Consider the following 20,795-nt stretch of genomic DNA (forward strand, 5'->3'; position numbering starts at 1 on the left):
CATGCATTTTAGAGCTTCACGCCCGTGCATGTGACCCTTAACACTGCCACGAACGTCCACACCATCATTAGTGCACAAGTCATGTCGATACCTGGTACAGAACTGTAGCTGTAGTCACTTAACGCCCGTGCTTCTAATAAAAGAAGCACCACATAGAGTCGTGGCTTTTAAAAACATTACACTTTTAAACACCTCGACTCTGGAACCGGCCACTCGCAAAGTAAACATTTAGCGTTAACACCTAAACCCATTCCGCTTTGTTTCAACAATAAACTGACGAAACGTGACTCTCCGACACACCCAAAAATGCCCTGATGGCATTCATGTCGGTGCCTCTTCTTCTGAGCGAGTCAATGGAATCATTTTGAACACAAATACAGGCGAACGTGACTCTACATAAAACCACGCCATCTGGAACACCAAGACAAACTAACGTCACTCTACACAATACCACGTTGTGTCTTTAAACACCTCACGCCGTGCTTCTAATAAAAGAAGCACCACGCAACTCAGCACAGAGTCGTGGCTTTTAAAAACAAGGAAATTACGCTTTTAAACACCTCGACTCTCAAACCGGCCACTCGCAAAGTAAACATTTAGTGTTAACACCTAAACCCATTCCGCTTTGTTTCAACAATAAACTTACGAAACGTGACTCTCCGACGGACCCAACCATGCCCTGATAGCATTCATGTCCGTGCATGTTCTACTGAACTAGTCAACGAAATCATTTCGAACACAAATACAGGCGAACATGACTCTACATAAAACCACGCCATCTGGAACACCAAGACAATCTAACGTCACTCTACACAATAAAACGCCGTGCCTTCCTGGGACCCATGACCGTGCGAAGAATATACCACACCAGCGTCTCTCAAATAGGCCATTCCGTGCCTCACAGAGTAAATAGTGGGTGTTCACATCTGAACCAATTCCGGTGGGTCTCTCGAATTAAAGATCCTTTGTGGGCTGAACGCCTATGCGTCACCGTCTGATCGAGTCGACGGAACAATTCGGAACACAAACGCACGAGACCGTGACTCTATATTATAGGGCAGTATGCCTTTTAGCGCTTCACGCCCGTGCCTGTGACCCTTAACACTGACACGAACGTCCACGCCCTCGTCAGTGCACAAGTCATCGTCCGCCGCTATATTCACTTCACGTCTGTGCTTCTAATAAAAGAAGCGCGACGTAACTCAGTACAGAACCGTGGATTTTAAAAACAAGGAACTTACGCTTTTAAACAACTCGACTCTCGAATCTCACAAAGCAAACAGCTAGCGTTAACATCTAAACTCATTCTGCTTTCTTTCCATGATAAACGTATGAACGTGACTATGCAAAAGACGAAACCATTCCCCCATGGGATTCACCTGCGTACGTGCCTATTTTTCTCAACGAGTCGACGGAAACATTTCGAACACAAATACAGGCGAACATGAATCTATATAAAACCACACCATGAATCTGTGGGATGCAAGCCCGTGTCTGTGACCCGAAACACTGCAACACAGAAAAGCCACGAATGTACACACCTTCATCAGTACACAAGTCATTACAATACTAGGTTAACAACCGTGGATGCAGAGACTTCACGTCCCGTGCATCATAAGTAATGGCGTCTAATTACAACGATACTCGAAACCAAAATACATTTTGTTTGCAAGGTAGCTAACAGCGAAATTTCACAGGTAAAGATAAGAAATTCCACTCCACTGCTTAAGAACACCAGACGCACACAACAGCCAGGGATGCCGCTATATACCTAGTCCCCAACGACCTTGTTGTTGGTTTGCTCCCGGTGCAGTTCATCAATCTCCTTCTTCAGCACCTTCATATTCTCGTCATGTCGCTTCAAACCTGCGGCCGATTCCTTCAACAACCAATTCTTGCTGGTTTGTGCCATGCGCAGTTCATCAATATCCTTCTTCAGTGCCTTCACATCCTCATCATGTCGCTTCACAGCTGCAACCGATTCCTGCAACGACCCCACGTGCTTTTCAAGGAGATTGTTCTTCTCAACCGTAATTTCTACGATCCTGGCATTCGCCTTTTTCAAATCTTCCCTTGCTTCCTGGAAGAGCTCCTGCCACCCGTGGATGATCTCCACCAGCTCGTCACACGTTTTGTTATCCTCTGCAACTGAAACAACGTGCACCATTCCCGTCGCCGCCCCGCTCACCATTCCCATTTCTTTTGAGCCACAGCTGCTCCCCAATTCTACAGTAAGGGACTTCTGTTCAGGACCATGACGCAGACTAACCCTACCTCCAACTGACTGTAAATCAGTATCAGCAAGACACACACACATCAAATTAGGAGTCAGCTGACCACAATAATTCATGTTTTACAAACTAAATCAAAGCAGACGAAAGAAACAAAAAACGAATGAAGGAGAAGCAGAAACAGGGTGAACTTACAAACGAGGAACCCTCACGAGCCGGGATCTCCTCGCGCGACAGGGTACGACCGTTCGGAGTAGTCTCCTTCTGCCCAGCCATGGTGGAGATGGTCAGTGAATAGTGATGAGCAAGAGGAATGGAAGGCCTGGTGGCGAACGAAGCGAGGAGTAGAATGTGGCTAGGGTTTCGCGACTCTGTCCGTCCTCCTTAAATAGCCGGAGCCTAGCCTTGGGCGACGAGCCAGAACGGCGTCACCGGAGGAGACGCCCGTCGCACCGTTAGGTTTCTGGAGCGGCGCCACATGGCGTTCACTCCCGAGGTACGAAGAGATGGCTCTCAAACCGTGGGTTTCCGCGATAAACGCACGAATGTGACTGTTGGTAAATCATAACCATGACTCTTCACGCTGCAAGGATGTGCCTGCCGTTGCGAGCGGTTCAAAGGAATCATTTGGAACACGAAAACAACATAACGTAACTCTTCACAATACCACGCCGTCACTTCCTGGGACCCACCACCGTGCAAAGAATACACCACAGCAGCTTCTCTCGAACAAGCCATTCCGTGCCTCACTGAGTAAACAGTGAGTGTTCACACCTGAACCCTTTCCGCTGGGTTTCCATCTGATCGAGTCAACGGAATTATTTGGAACGCAATCACAGACGAGCGTGACTCTATATAACACCACACCATGCCTGTGCCTCTCCATCTAATCGAGTCCACGCCTTTATCGAGTAATATACGAAACATCAAGAAAGAAGCGTGACTGTGCTTTTGAAAACAAGGAAACAAGCTTTTAACAACAGAGTCAATAGTAAGTGTTGGCGTCTCAACCCATTCTGCTGGGTTAAAGAAATGAACGTGACCGTGCGTAATGCAAAGCTATGCCTCTATGGGCTCACCGGCCGTGCATCTCCTTCTGATCGAGTCGACAGAAGCACTCAGAACAGAAACACAGGGGAACGTGACTCTATATAATACGGTACCATGCCTCTTAGAGCTTCACGCTCGTGCATGTGACCCTTAACATTGCCACGAACGTCCACGCCATCGTCAGTGCACAGGTCATGTCGCTACCTGGAACAGAACTGTGGATGTAGTCACTTCACGCCCATGCTTCTAATAAAAGAAGCGCGATGCAACTCAGTACAGAACCGTGGCTTTTAAAAACAAGGAACTTACGCTTTTAAACAACTTGACTCTCGAATCAGCCACTCACAAAGTAAACAACTAGCGTTGACATCTAAACCCATTTTGCTTTATTTCCATGATAAATGTACGAACGTGACTATGTGAAAGACGAAACCATGCCCCCATAGGATTCACCTACATACGTGCCTATTCGAATAGGCCATTCCGTGCTTCACAGAGTAAACAGTGGGTATTCACATCTGAACCAATTCCGCCGGGTCTACCCAATTAAAGAACCTTTGTGGGCTGAATGCCCGTGCATCTCCGTCTGATCGAGTCGAGGGAACAATTCAGAACACAAAAACACGGGAACGTGACTCTATATTGTAGGGCAGCATGCCTTTTAGCGCTTCACGCCCGTGCCTGTGACCCTTAACACTGCCACGGACATCCACGCCATCATCAGTGCACAGGTCATGTTGCTACCTGGAACAGAACCGTGGTTGTAGTCAGTTCACGCCCATGCTTCTAATAAAATAAGCACCACGCAACTCAGCACAGAGCCGTGGCTTTTGAAAACAAGGAACTCTTACCCTTTTCCACTGGGTTTCCGCAATTAAAGAAACAAACGTGACTGTGAGTAAGACCAAACGATGCCTTTCCGCTTGGTTCCATTTGATCAAGTCAACGGAATTATTCGGAACACAAACACAGACGAGCGTGACTCTATATAACACCACACCATGCCCGTGCCTCTCCATCTAATCGAGTCCACGCCTTTATCGAGTAATATATGAAACATCAAGAAAGAAGCGTGACTGTGCTTTTGAAAACAAGGAAACAAGCTTTTAACAACAGAGTCAATAGTAAGTGTTGGTGTCTCAACCCATTCCGCTGGGTTAAAGAAACGAACATGACTGTGCGTAATGCAAAGCTATGCCTCTATGGGCTCACCGGTCGTGCATCTCCTTCTGATCGAGTCGACGGAAGCACTCGGAACAGAAACACAGGGGAACGTGACTCTATATCACATGGTACCATGCCTCTTAGAGCTTCACGCCCATGCCTGTGACCCTTCACACTGCCATGAACATCCACGCCATCGTCAGTGCACAGGTCATGTCACTTCAAATCAGTCGGTGTATGTTTTTCCATCGCTAAAACATGATGGTTTTAACAATAGAGTCAATAGTAAGTGTTGGCATCTCAACCCATTCCGCTTGGTTAAAGAAACGAACGTGACTGTGCGTAATGCAAAGCTATGCCTCTGTGGGCTCACCGGCCGTGCATCTCCTTTTGATCGAGTCGACAGAAGCACTCGGAACAGAAACATAGGGGAATGTGACTCTATATCATACGGCACCATGCCTCTTAGAGCTTCACGCCCGTGCATGTGACCCTTAACACTGCCACGAACATCCATGCCATCATCAGTGCACAGGTCATGTCACTACCTGGAACAGAACTGTGGCTGTAGTCACTTCACGCCCGTGCTTCTAATAAAAGAAGCGCGACGCAACTCAGTACAGAACCGTGGCTTTTAGAAACAAGGAACTTACGCTTTTAAACAACTCGACTCTCGAATCGGCCACTCACAAAGTAAACAGCTAGCGTTAACATCTAAACCCATTCTGCTTTCTTTCCATGATAAACGTACGAATGTGACTATGCGAAAGACGAAACCATGCCCCCATGGGATTCACCTGCGTACGTGCCTATTCGAATAGGCCATTCCGTGCTTCACAGAGTAAACAGTGGGTATTCACATCTAAACCAATTCCGCTAGGTCTCCCCAATTAAAGAACCTTTGTGGGCTGAACGCCCGTGCATCTCCGTCTGATCGAGTCGACAGAACAATTCGGAACACAAACACACGGGAGCGTGACTCTATATTGTAGGGCAGCATGCCTTTTAGCGCTTCACGCCCGTGCCTGTGACCCTTAACACTGCCACGAACATCCACGCCATCGTCAGTGCACAGATCATGTCGCTACCTGGAACAAAACCGTGGCTGTAGTCACTTCACGCATGTGCTTCTAATAAAAGAAGCGCCACGCAACTCAGCACAGAGCCGTGGCTTTTAAGAACAAGGAACTCTTACCCTTTTCCGCTGGGTTTCCGCAATTAAAGAAAGGAACGTGACTGTGAGTAAGACCAAACGATGCCTTTCTGCTTGGTTTCCATCTGATCAAGTCAACGGAATTATTCGGAACACAAACACAGACGAGCGTGACTCTCTATAACACCACACCATGCCCGTGCCTCTCCATCTAATCGAGTCCACGCCTTTATCGAGTAATATACGAAACATCAAGGAGGAAGCGCGACTGTGAGTAAGGAAACAAGCTTTTAACAACAGAGTCAATAGTAAGTGTTGGCGTCTCAACCAATTTCGCTAGGTTAAAGAAACGAACGTGACTATGCGTAATGAAAAGATATGCCTCACCGGTCGTGCCTCTCCTTCTGATAGAGTCTGACGGAAGCAATCGGAACAAAAACACAGGGGAGCATGACTCCATATTATACGGCAACATGCCTCTTAGCGCTGCACGCTCGTGCCTGTGACCCTTAACAGTACCACGAACGTCCACGCCATTGTCAGTACACAACTCATGTCACTGCCGGGTACAAAACCGACATTGTATTCACTTCACGACCGACGCTAATAAGCGACATCCATGCCCAAAGCCTACTCATCTACATGTACCAACGAACGAAACAACACGACGACAATGCAACGCATAAATGCTTTACAGGTTCATGTAAGTACAAAAGGCCACATGCCCCAACGCAACGAAAAAACACACGCTTCAAGCTCTCTGCCTACACTCTAGCAACGTTCTTGATCGGCTGGTGGGCGAGCGCATCCTCAATCTGCTTCTTCGTCGCCTCATGACCTTCCTTCACAGCAGCATATGAATCCTCAACCAGGCTCTTGTACTTGACGAGAACCTCAGCATTCTCACCCATAAGCTGCTCCACTTCGCCCGACAGCTTCTGCACCAACGCATGGCTCTGCTCATACAGATTCTTCCAGCGTGCGGCCTCCTGATCCTTCTGGTGGAGCTCTTTGAGAAGCTTCTCATTCTCATACAGAGATCGAAATATGAGACCAGTGGACTTATCCATAGAGGCAGTGCTCTGCTGCACCAACTTCTCCAGGCGAGCGATGAACTGTTGCTGCTTAATTATCTCATTGAGCATGTCATTGCTGGCTAAGGAATTCGGTACCGCCAACTTGCCGAGATCATCTCCATGGCGAATGCGCTTGTGGGAGGATTCGCCTCCACGCGAGAGATCGTTGGACACCTGGGTAATGGGGCAGGATATCCCTGCCACCGCTACAGTGTAGCGGCGGCACCTCTCCCTTCTTTCCGCGGCTTTGGTCCTCGCTGTGTGGTTGCTTGAACACCCAGAACCCCTCTTACCTGCCATGGCGCAAGCAAGGATCTACAAGCTAGAAAGAGGTGCCTATCTCTGGAGAATTGTGGACGTGGAGTGTTCCATGAGTAGGTACCTTTTTATAACACACGCACACCGGTCAGACGGTCAAACAGAGTAACCGACGCCTCGAATTCTCACAATCTCTCTTAAATACCTCGAACTCTGGACGCCTGGGAAACACAAGTACTATCATTTCGTCTTGCCGTGCGTTCGTCCACACTACAACCACTCAACTTCTTTCAAATGGTCCGTATATATTCAATAAAAAACATCTCAAACACAGTTAACTTACTGTATATGTCTGTCTATATTCCAGAGAAATTACTGTCGAATTCATACTATTATCCATTGCCATTTTTTAAATGATATTTATATCAAAATCTTACTATATCCGCGAATTAGCTTGCACGCTTCTCAAGGTGACACCTTAGTGAAAACGTCTGTAACACACGCAGGCACGAACATGACGCTCTTTAATAACAAACAGTGCCTCCCTGCAACGCACAATCGCGACTCTCCACAAAAAAGGAACAAGTCGACAAGGAAAATATTTCCATACAAAGCGTCAGTAGTCTGCCTGTTGCATTAGCAACACAGTGCCAACTCGGCTTCACTTCCATGCACCTCACAGTGACTCGCCAAAGAAAATGCATGTAACACACGCGTGGACAAACATGACTCCGGCTAATAACAATACTTGCCCCTGCCGTTTTGACGTCCATTCCTCTCCAAGAGAATGAGCGAGCGGAATCATTTGGAAATACCAAAAGCATACAACCGTGGTAACTTGACTCTGACCAATGCGTTAACATGCTTCGCATGAGTTCATGTCCATGCCTCTCCAAATGAACTGGCGAGCAAAATCGTTTGGAACACAAAGAACAATGCAACGTGACTCTCTCTAATTATAAACAGTGCCTCCCTGGAACGCAACACCGCAACTCTCCACAAAAAAGGAAGGAAAACATTTCCATACACAGCGCCAGTAGTGTGCCTGTTGCATTGGCAACACAGTGCCAACTCGGCTTCACTTCCACGCACCTCATAGTGACTCGCCAGAGAAAATGCATGTAACACACGCGTGGTCAAACGTGACTCTGGCTAATAACAATACTTGCCCCCACCATTTTCACATCCATTCCTCTCCATGAGAATGAGCGAGCGGAATCATTTGGAAATACCAAAAGCATATAACCGTGGTAACTTGACTCTGACCAATGCGTTAACATGCTTCGCATGAGTTCATGTCCATGCCTGTCCAAATGAACCGGCGAGCGGAATCGTTTGGAACACAAATAACCATGCAACGTGACTCTCTCTAATAACAAACAGTGCCTCCCTGGAACGCACCACCGCAACTCTCCACAAAAAAGAAGGAAAACATTTCCATACAAAGCGTTAGTAGTCTACCTATTGCGTTGGCAACACAGTGCCAACTCGGCTTCACTTCCACGCACCTCACAGTGACTCGCCAAAGAAAATGCATGTAACACACGCGTGGACAAATGTGACTCTGGCTAATAACAATACTTGCCCCCGCCGTTTTCACATCCATTCCTCTCCAAGAGAATGAGCGAGCAGAATCATTTGGAAATACCAAAAGCATAAAACCGTGGTAACTTTACTCTGACCAATGCGTTAACAGGCTTCGCATGAGTTCATGTCCATGCCTCTCCAAATGAACTGGCGAGCGGAATCGTTTGGAACACAAATAACCATGCAACGTGACTCTCTCGAATAACAGACATCACCTCCCTGGAACGCACCACCGCAACTCTCCACAAAAAAAGAAGGAAAACATTTCCATACAAAGCATCAGTAGTCTGCCTGTTGCGTTGGCAACACAGTGCCAACTCGGCTTCACTTCCACGCACCTCATAGTGACTCGCCAGAGAAAATGCATGTAACACACGCATGGACAAACGTGACTCTGGCTAATAACAATACTTGCCCCCACCATTTTCACATCCATTCCTCTCCAAGAGAATGAGCGAGCAGAATCATTTGGAAATACCAAAAGCATACAACCGTGGTAACTTTACTCTGACCAATACGTTAACATGCTTCGCATGAGTTCATGTCCATGCCTCTCCAAATGAACTGGCGAGCGGAATCATTTGGAACACAAATAACCATGCAACGTGACTCTCTCTAACAACAAACAGTGCCTCCCTGGAACGCACCACCGCAACTCTCCACAAAAAAAGAAGGAAAACATTTCCATACAAAGCGTCAGTAGTCTGCCTGTTGCGTTGGCAACACAGTGCCAACTCGGCTTCACTTCCACGCACCTCATAGTGACTCGCCAAAGAAAATGCATGTAACACACGCGTGGACAAACGTGACTCTGGCTAATAACAATACTTGCCCCCGCTGTTTTCACATCCATTCTTCTCCAAGAGAACGAGCGAGCGGAATCATTTGGAAATACCAAAAGCATACAACTGTGGTAACTTGACTCTGACCAATGTGTTAACATGCTTCGCATGAGTTCATGTCCATGCCTCTCTAAATGAACTGGCAAGCGGAATCGTTTGGAACACAAATAACCATGCAACGTGACTCTCTCTAATAACAAATAGTGCCTCCCTAGAACACAACACCTCAACTCTCCACAAAAAAAGAAGGAAAACATTTCCATACAAAGCATCAGTAGTCTGCCTGTTGCGTTGGCAACATAGTGCCAACTCGGCTTCACTTCCACGCACCTCACAGTGACCCGCCAAAGAAAATGCATGTAACACACGCGTGGACAAACATGACTCTGGCTAATAACAATACTTGCCCCCGCCGTTTTCACATCCATTCCTCTCCAAGAGAACGAGCGAGCGGAATCATTTGGAAATACCAAAAGCATACAACCGTGGTAACTTGACTCTGACCAATGCGTTAACGTGCTTCCCACGAGTTCATGTCCATGCCTCTCCAAATGAACTGGCGAGCGGAATCGTTTGGAACACAAAGAACCATGCAACGTGACTCTCTCTAATAACAAACAGTGCCTCCCTGGAATGCACCACCCCAACTCTCCACAAAAAAGGAAGGAAAACATTTCCATATACAGCGCCAGTAGTGTGCCTGTTGCATTGGCAACACAGTGCCAACTCGGCTTCACTTCCACGCACCTCAAAGTGACTCGCCAGAGAAAATGCATGTAACGCACGCGTGGAAAAACGTGACTCTGGCTAATTACAATACTTGCCCCGCCGTTTTCACATCCATTCCTCTCCAAGAGAATGAGCGAGCGGAATCATTTGGAAATACCAAAAGCATACAACCGTGGTAACTTGACTCTGACCAATGCGTTAACATGCTTCCCATGAGTTCATGTCCATGCCTCTCCAAATGAACTGGCGAGTGGAATCGTTTGGAACACAAAAAATCATGAACGTAACTCTGAGTAACGCCAAGCCATGCCCCTGTGGATCACACAAAAACACTAAAATCAAAAAAATGCTAACATCCCACTGACTAACAGTTAAGATGGCAAGCAAAAAACAAGCTCATGGAAGTACACAGAAATTTTCACCAATCTTGATGTCCAAACAGACAGTCGAAGATTCGAGATGCTTCGCCATTTCCATAGGAGGCTGAGCACTAGTGGCCTCACTTCCATGCGCCTCATCGTGGAACGTCATAAAAAATGTCTGCAACACGCGCAGGCACAGACGTGACTCAGGGTGACACCAAACCATGCCCACGTCGATGTCACCACACTACTATAAAAAAATGCTCCCGCATCGAAGCCCACAGAAAGTTACACCAATCTTGATGTGAAACCAGACGGTCGAAGATTCGCGACGGTTGGACCATTTCCCTCTCTCCCTCCACTCCTTTCTTCCTTTTGCTTTCGCACCGAAAATCTCAAACACTTCACCAGTTCCCCTCTCTCGAACACCCTCCTCTCTTCTTCTGCCCGCATTGTCCAATCCAGCAGACGAACCAAAAATCCAAATCGCATTCGCCTCACCCACCAGCCGCCATCCACTTCGAGATACAGAGAGTTGGTGGGTGCCCGCGAAAGCATCAAAAACCTCTCCCGGCGGCGGCGGCGACTGACGGCGACGACCCCTGCTCGTAGCGGAGGTACCAATAGAGAGCAGGGAGAAAAAGTAGCCGATGGATGCGACGAATCCCTCACAAGCAATAGAAGGTAAAAAAATATTAATCCATTACATTCCATTACCATAGTTCGATCAAAGCAGTTTCCCCCTTTTTGACGGACATGAACCCTAACCGCCACACAAAACCGCGTTTCCAAAACGTCTGTTTAGACTTTTCTAGCAAAATTGAAATAAGGTAGACACGCGTGCAATAGGATGCTACCACTATCCACCACAGAAATCTGCTCGCAAGATATTTGCCTAAAACGTATTGTGCATGCCAGAACTGTCTAGGACACCGCTCTAGATTCAAACCATGAGAGCATCCTTAAATTCAAAACCTGCTATTTACAGGAGATTCTATATATCCGTTGATTGTATCTGTTTCAAATTATGTGCCTCTCTCATATCAACATCCGTGCTCCAATAATAGATCTAGTTGTGTGCTTATAGCGGGAAACAATCTGTGCCTCTCCGGCAGTGCCATTTTTTGTGTCCACGGGATGCATCTCCTCTTTTTGCTGTGAATTAAATTTTGCTTCTACTGCTACTAACACCTGGGCATTTTTACGCAGCAAGGAATGGTAATAAGGAAAATAGGGTACCTGCAAAATAGCCTGTCGTGCAGCAAGGTACTATAAAAGGCTCACACAAACCATATAACAAAAACTATGTAGCAGCAGCAGTAAGTTAACCACTTACGCCCACACAATCTTGGGAAATTACACTTTGATGAAATTTTTCACACACTATGTGTATAATTATTCATTCATGAACATTTTATCTTACCCTCTAAATCTTACAATTATATTTACAGAATATCATTTGTAGTGTTTTTTTCATATAAAAAAAGACCTCCCCTCACTGATATGGACTTGACAGCAGCCATGCTGCTCACACATGACCCTAATTTCCATCACTCATTGGCCAAACCAAGAGTTAGGAGAAAGACTTGGTATAACAATAAAACAATGGATTGATCGCCTATTTAGCTCAGGAAATGAAAGAAAAGGGCTATCTTATGAATCTATGTAGATTAAGTTTCAGATTCTTTTTCTGCAGTCGTGGAAGACATGGTTTGAAAACTATATCCCATTTATTTCGATTTTGCTACATAATCCTTTTGTTACATAATCATCGTGCAGGTGACGGATGTGCGGGAGGAGATATTGAAACGATTTTGTCTGAACTTAACAGTGCATATCTAGAAAAACCACTCATCTCTCCTGATCCGTCAGAAAAAAGAACGAAGCGGAACATGGACAACGAAGCACCCGAGCAAGTGCCAGCACCAACTTCGAGCAGGTAGCTACAAAAAGAGAGGCCATCAAAAACCAAGACTGTTGTTCCTCCTAGAACAAAAAGACAAAAGATAAAGGACAAAAGTCAACTCATCAGCGATAGTGCTACCTTGCAGTGGCGGCAGCAGCCAAGACCTCTAATGGTGCTCCCGCCAGCAGTTATAGGGGTCAAGAATGAACTAACTAAAACCAAGAAGAAAAACAAAAGACAACAGTTGGAAGAAGGCGAGGATGATGCCAGCAAAGAGTCAGAGCATGATCCTGCCGACAACGACGATGGCACAAAACATGATGATGACCTCATTCGTGCAGAGGGCGATGACGCCGCAGGGGACAACGGCGGCGCCACAGAGGACAGCAACAATGACGTAAAACACATTTTCTCTATAGATTTTTCCTACCGCTTTACACCCATGAAAACCAAACCATCCTCTATAACAAAACACTCTTTTTCTACACAGGGAAAACCAAGACAGAAGCGGACAAAGAGGATGAAGACAAGTCGAAAAGAATTGGCAGCACCAACGGATAATGAACATGAGGCAACAACAAATAAGGACAAATGCGAAATCAAGGCAGGAGCAGCATTTGATCAGGTCAATAGAGCATGGAACTTACTAAAAAACGTCACCGGCAAAATGTTAGGACGACCGGGTTTGGAAGCATAGAGGAATTCCAAATAAAGCGCTCCATTTGCAAACCGCTTGTAGCACACATCTACGACAACCTGGAAACAGAAAGCATGACAATAACATTCAGTGACGCTGGTCAGCTAAAAGAAATCAAGATTACCAGGAAAGCTATACACAAGGTTTTTGGATACCCAAACGGCACGGAAAAGTCAGCACCAAGGCCAGAGAAGAGCCCAACTTCAATGAAAGAACTGATCATAGAACTTGGCCTCAAGGAAATGGATTTCCATCATGACGATCTATTTAAAGAACTACAAAACTTGGTGAAACTAGATGACGAACAGTCAAACAGGAAATTAGTTAAAATATTTTTCCTTATTTTTTTCCATAACGTTGTCTGCGGGTCAAGCGCCGCTATCTTCGCCCGACAAGCTATAATGGTAGAGGACATGGACTATCCAGAGATGGCAAAGATGGATTTCTGCGAGATAATCGTTGAATGTATTAAGGAAGGAGCCAAGATATGGCAGAAACACAGAAATTTGCCTCAGGAAGAAAAGAACAAAAAGCATGTCAATGGTTTGGCACAGGGGCCAGTAATCATGTACCTCGACTCCCTGCTGCTGCCAACCCACACAAAAGAAATGCGGAAGATTGCAAAGACAATGGACAAGACCTCATTACCATGAGCAAACCATCTCAAAGAGAGTGACCTAGCAGAAAAGCATGACCAGATGACTATGAATTTGGCAAAATACAGGTATAGCTATATTGTACATAAATCAGTCATTCCCTTTTTGAAAACGGTTTCCATTCTAATTAACTACATTCCACCAAAACGATGCATACATGGAAGGAAATAGCAGAAAGGATCTTCTATGCCAACACAGCATCAACTTCGTCTTCAATTCGGCAGATAGCAAGAGAACATCACAAACAACAGCAACACTAGAACATGACCAAACTGCTACCACCTCCACCCAAACGCCGCGCGAACCACGTGTCAGCACCAGGGGAAGCAGGGAACCAAACAAAAGCATCAGCACAGGAGCAGAAGAAAGATTCCAAAGGATAAAAAAAATGTTGGAAAAAGTACTCCATGAAGCAGAACAGATACCCACAGTAACCACCAGGGCTGAAAACCAATGCAACAAAAAGGAAAAAATACTGGATGAAAATAACAAGAACCTAGTCGTGCAACAAACAATTGCCCTCATGGATCCATTGGAACAACTCAGACAATTTCAGGACATAGTTTGCACAAGGTACCTGATAGACAACACGACCCTGCAGACACTAGAGCAAGCAGATCCAGCAGCCTCAAGTAAACTAGCCGATGCCAACCGCACGAATGAAATCGTAGCCACAACAGAACCAAGAGAAAGAAGAAGAAGACAAAGAGAGGAAGAGAAGAGCAAAATCAAGGGACATAGGCATTGACAAGAACAAGATAAAGTGGCAAAAACAGGTAAGTAAATACTAATGCATGGTGCCATGTGCACACTAAAGCAAACCCCTATTTTCATACCTAAACTAAAAAGAACTGCATCAATGCTTTCGGGAACGTACCAATAGCACGCAGGCCAAGATGAACTCCAACAGCAGGATGGTGTCAACAAACCCAAAAACACGAATGAACACAACAAACAAAGCAACCTCACAGCAGACAATGCTACAACAACAACTACCCCAACACAAACACAAGATACGATCGACGTCAGAACCTGTGAAGAGGTCAGTATGAACATCCATTTTTCCTTTCAAAACCGGATAGAGTTATAAGTGAACTGACAAACCTCCAACAAAATTTAGGCTCAGCTGAAGAACAATCAAGTAAGCAGCCCTGCCAAACAAATGCAAGAGCCTAACCCACAATCAACCGTTAGCATAACAAACAACAAAGAAGAAGAAAACAACAAAGAGGAGGTAAACTTCCATACCCCACTATTACCCACACCGAAAACTCATAAATGGTAGGAAATAAAGTGAACCGCAAACTCATATTGTTTGATCTCCAGGAATCACAAGCACTGCAAGACCAAGAGACAACCCGTGATGAAATTGAACCCCATAGTGAACCTCAAACAGACGAAGGGGTCACACAACAGGAACTTTGTGTACAAGAGATTTCCAGCGCCACAACATTGCAGATCACCATCACGAGTACAAAGGAGAAAGCGCAAGACATCCCAGCAGATGAGAAACAAGAGACTGTTATACCTGACAAAGAAACAGTAGATGCATGCACAAATAACCCAGTCATCAACACGGAGGTAAAAATTCAACAACAACAACCACTTTTCAAAATATTTTTATGATGTCTGAACTACCTAATACACCACGCCACGTCAATACAAAGATTATAAGGGATGTCTCACCATTTTCTTTGAACAAATGCAGGAAACAAACGAGTACGCTGATCTCGAAGATCAATAACTTCAAACAACAACATCTGAAGAGGTTGAAGAGGTAAGGTTACAAAGCTCAAACACAAATGAAGTTCAATCTATAATTTCAATTTTTATTAAACAACGCACCAAACAATTCGTTGTTTTCCCATAACATCTGCTATAATTGAAATAAAGTAGCAAGTTAAATTATTTCAATGCTTTTTCAATGATAACGCAGAAACACGAAGAAGGCGACCACTGAGATACAAGCAATGAAGTAGACACACACATTGTTCTAGAGAAAGAAGAAGAAACCATCAAAGAAAACCCTACACCGTCGTACGATGCCAATTCCCCTGGCAGAGAGGTCAGTGCCAACCAGGTCGAGACTAAAAAACAAGACGGAAAAGACCACCAGCAAGACACGACGGTTGACAAGGAAAAACATGATGCTAAGAAAGACACAGACGACTCATATGAGGATGCAGAAAAAACTGAACAAAAGGGTACAATGCAAAAAGAAGAACATAATATGCCGCAACAAGCAGAAGGAGAACAAGAAAGGAACAACACTGGATAGGACATATCTTCTAGCATCGAAGCAGGCAAGACAATATAAACTTAATTGCTATCTTGTGATCTTGTGACTTGGAGTTATTTATATTAAATTCAAAATCATTGCAGGCACAATGGAGAAAGGGGACAAAGATAGTGATTCCGCCAACAAAGCCATCGAAGACATGTACAACGATGTATGCAAGCCATGGACACAGAGAGAAATGTAAGTTCATGAAACTAACACAAAACACATTATTACACACGATCATTTTGATTGTATCATGTGTAAACTAAAACATTTTTATAAATATACTTTGCAGGGATGAGCTTTTCATTACAACGAACAAGTTTGATGTCAATCTAGGCCATGTCGCCGAAAGTTTCAAGGTCGGTAATTCAGTACACACCGAAGCAATCGAGCCCATGCTAACAATCTTGAGAAAACAACTAAATGGCACAGGGAGAAAGATTCTGTCGTTAAGCAACACTGTAAGTAAAGATCACGGCAAAAGAATCACGTTTAAAACAATATATATGACTTTATAACTGAACTTACAAATTCCCTTTGTGTATCTGTGACAAAACAAGCAGCACTCGATAAAGGAAGCCGACGACGAAGATCCAATGTGCTACAAAAATAATGATCAAGAACACATTAGAAAAAAAATTACTACCTCCCAGGCTTACATCATTTTTCAACATGCAAGAAGACGAAAAATTGCAAGATTATAACATGGTAAGCAGATCAGCTTGTGTATATGTTATGAAAAGTTATCTTTTTATTTTATGTTTCTAAATATAAGAAGATTTCCAAATATTTTCTTTTTATTTTTTGTTTTGCAGTTCCTTCTACCATGTTCGTTGCGCGGGTTTGAGCAAGACGAAAATACAAGTCATTACTTCACCATTACAGTTAACATGCAAAAACAACACTTTGAACTCCTTGACTCTTCAACTGCATATCCAGGCACAATAGAATTCTTCCACAATGTAACCAGCAAACTAATGAAAATATGGAAGCACGTAAGCACAGAGCTACAACTTTCACAAAAAAGCATCGACCATTTCAAAAGGGTCAAACTGCAGGTGCCACTTCAAGGAGAAGAAATGTAAGCACTTCCAACATTCCACTTCTTTGATTTTTTCAATACAAGTTTCACTACTGAAATTACTGAAATAATTCTCGTGTTTTGTCTTTTCAATGCAACAATTACCACTACCATTGCTCCAACATTTCTCTTTTTTCTATTTCTTGAATACAACAATCTTACTAGTAACATTCCTCTACATGCAGAACGGACTGCACATTCTATATGTACATGAACCTGAAGCACTACTCCAATGATGGAACAGCAGCAACCTTAAAGCCGGAACCAGTACCAGAGTTGAGGAAAAAAAATTCTATATCAACTAACCAGTCAACACAGAGGGAATACCAAACTGTCATTAATCAAGTGTACAACAGGTTAGTCTTTTCAGAAACTAAATCTTACAATTTTGTCACACTAGAAGAAGTAATATTCTTTTTAAAAAAATTTATTATTTGATTCTAACAGATATGCTGAAGTATGAAGTCGATATGGGAGATAAAGAAATGCAACAGACAAAATGTTGCATACTAGAAGAGTTTCCGCCAAATTCCGAGCAAAAAGAACGTATTATGCGTGCGACAACCACAAAAGAGCATGAAGTTATTGATATATCCAGTAAACACAAAGAGGTTATGGATGTCAACAGCCACGCTATCGCCCAAGAATCTTGCACAGACCACGAAGAAAAGGATCCACCAATAGAACCAAATCAACCACCACCAGACGACAAGATACCACACCATGCTGAAGAGGAAATGGACGAGCAAAATATTAACAGCAATATCCCGAGCACAGAGCAACCTGAACAAACAGGAACTGATTTAAAAGAGGATGACAGAAGCAATGACGTACCAAATACACAAGAACAGGTTTCCGAGCAGAAAAAACAACATGTTCTTCTTCAAGAAGAAACAGGCTCGACAAGAAATCAGGAAGGCACCTCCAGCACCATCTCTTTAGACTTCCTAAAATACAAAACAACGAAAAAGCATGAAGAAGTTGATGAATTTATTTCAAACCTTGACCCAGACCAACTAAAGCAATACGATATGCTTAAACAGATGGGGCAGACATTCGATGAAATCAAAACAGCAATGATTTACCAGGAAGACTTTGAGTTCAACAAAAATGCCACGCCGTATCTGATAAGCTTGCAGCAAGAATCAGGAGAACATTCGATGGGTCAATCATCTGAGAACAGCTCAGACAAGAAAATCTCGGTCAAGAAGAGACCGGTAAAGCCTTCAAGCAGGCTCCATGGAAAAATCATGATTCCTACTTTTGTCCGAGGAGATTTCAAATTTATGAACAAAGCCAGAGCACTTCATGAATACCTATTCAGCAAAGAAGGATAGGACAAATGCGGAGAGTAAGTATTTTCGCTTGTCACAACAAAAAAACAAAGAAATGTTGCCCCTTTTTAACCAACCTAACTAATGTATAAACTTTTTCTGCTTGCAGTGTAAACGTATATATTAGCTCGAAGCGACCCAATTGGATTATAGGAAAACAAATAATGGAACAGCTACAGAAAGGAGATGATGGACAGATGGAGATCTCCATCGCAAACGCATTGTTCGAAGAATGGATAGTGCAGCAACAATACAACACCACCGATAAAGTCATACTTCCTGCAGAATTTGCAAATGTATGAACTCCAATTTGACAAAAACACTTGCATCATTTCAGTGTTTACAAAGATTGAACTAAAAATTAGAAAACTTTTTGGTCGCAGATCATGCTCGGTGTTAAAATTGGAGAGAAAGGAGGACAAGCAGAATTCAATGAGGACGAAGCATTAAAATAGTTTGCACCCCTTGTAACAGGGAAGGAACTTTTAAAGAAAAAGCTGGTAAGTTAATAGAAATATACAAACATAATTCATTTTTCCTACAGATTGCACATTTACATGCCATTTAATTCTCCTGACAAGAATGAACTTTAACTCACTCTGTCTCCAAACCCCGCAGATTATGATACCTCACAACACAGATAAACACTACACACTGTACGTGCTCAACAAGTACACGAGCTCCATCGACATACTTGACTCATTGAATTACAGAAACGGAGACGAAAAGAATACATGGAAAACACACCATAAGGATCATCCAGAACTGGTACGTCAATTCAACCTTGTTTTCTAATTGGTTTTCCAATTCCTGCATTCCCTTGTTTAATGCCAAAACACAACAATAGCACCAAACCGTAATCATAGATTAAAAAGATGCGCGCACTCATGAAGAAGCATTACGGCGAAGCGGAGCTACGAGCCAACAGCGAACCGAACTGGTCGAGGATAGCAGAAACACCTAATAGAGTTTGCATGCCAAAACAGCAGGGTACCCAATGCGGACACTTCATGGTTCAATTTGCAAAATACTGGAATGACATTGATCTCATAAAAGATGATGAGGATTTCGATGTAAGTGAATAGTACGAGAGCAATAATTTTAATTTTTATAAGCACCACTACTTGAATACTTCAATTATCTCATGAAAGAAAAATAAAAGAATATCCAATGACCTCCATGCAGCAAAGAAACATAGATGCCGAGTGGAAACCATAGTTCCTTTTTACAGGCATATTTGGTGAAACAAACCAAGTAAAGTGCGAGGATCTAGTTACCTGGAAGAATCAAAGAATTCAAACCAGAAACTTCGAAGTTCTTTTACACCAACAAAGGTAAGAAAATCATTTCTACTTATCTTTTTTTGTAATAACCTACCCATCCCACGGTTCACCAATGTCTTTCGTATCACAAGAGCTTACATATTACATATCTACTTCCGCTGACAGAAACAGATGAAACTAAAAGGGACAAAAGACGAAGCACCAGTCCATACCCAAAACATTCTCATTACTTCCAACACACAACGGAGGCGTCCGACCTCTTCCATCTAGTCATGAGCGACAGCTGGCAGGAAGAATACAAAAAGTGAGTTGTTTTCTATTGCACCTCAAAAATAGTTGGACATAGGCCAAAAATAATGTAAAAATCTGTTTCTCACTGACCGTGACCTCCAAAATTATTTATTCTCCCTGTCGCAGCAAAACTATATTTAGGCGCATCCGCAGGGACAGTGAAAGCACGCAACTTACTGGAGCCCAACTGAAGGCAGTATTTGGTCCAAGACCAGCACAGACGAACATACCACATCATATGGAAAAGAGGGTCCTCGATGACATAGCAGAAATCTGGGAAAGCAGACAAGATTCAAAACAGAGTGACAGAGTAATATTAGGCCCAAACTTTGCAGAGATAAAATTTTAAAAAGCAAAATCTTGTCTATATTGCAACACCTACTCTTTTTATATTGTTACACAGCTCTTTTTTCTAACAGTTTTTTTCATCGTAATTATTGTTTGCAGCATATATTGGATTTAAAGCATCACAAAACTGGTATTAAAAATTTTAAGAATGAATTGCAAAAAAAAAAGAATCAGCTGGTTCCCATGTATCTCAAGGAAAATCAACGGAAAAAGCTCTCAATAGCAAACATGGTAACAACCCTTTCCTCCATGACAAAATCTCAAAATATGTGTTCTATTAAATTACTTTATATTAAACTGTCATCTAAGCAACAAGTATTTTGTACGCAGATATTCATTCCAATGGAGAAGGATGACCGCTATGTACTATATGTGTTAGACAAATACAAAAACAAAGTTCACATTATTGATCCTCGAGAAACGACTCCAGAGGAATTTGAGAAAGAAAAGATAGACGTAGATA

This window comes from Triticum aestivum, chromosome 2A (genome assembly GCF_018294505.1).
Source record: "Triticum aestivum cultivar Chinese Spring chromosome 2A, IWGSC CS RefSeq v2.1, whole genome shotgun sequence".
Classification (NCBI taxonomy): domain Eukaryota; kingdom Viridiplantae; phylum Streptophyta; class Magnoliopsida; order Poales; family Poaceae; genus Triticum; species Triticum aestivum.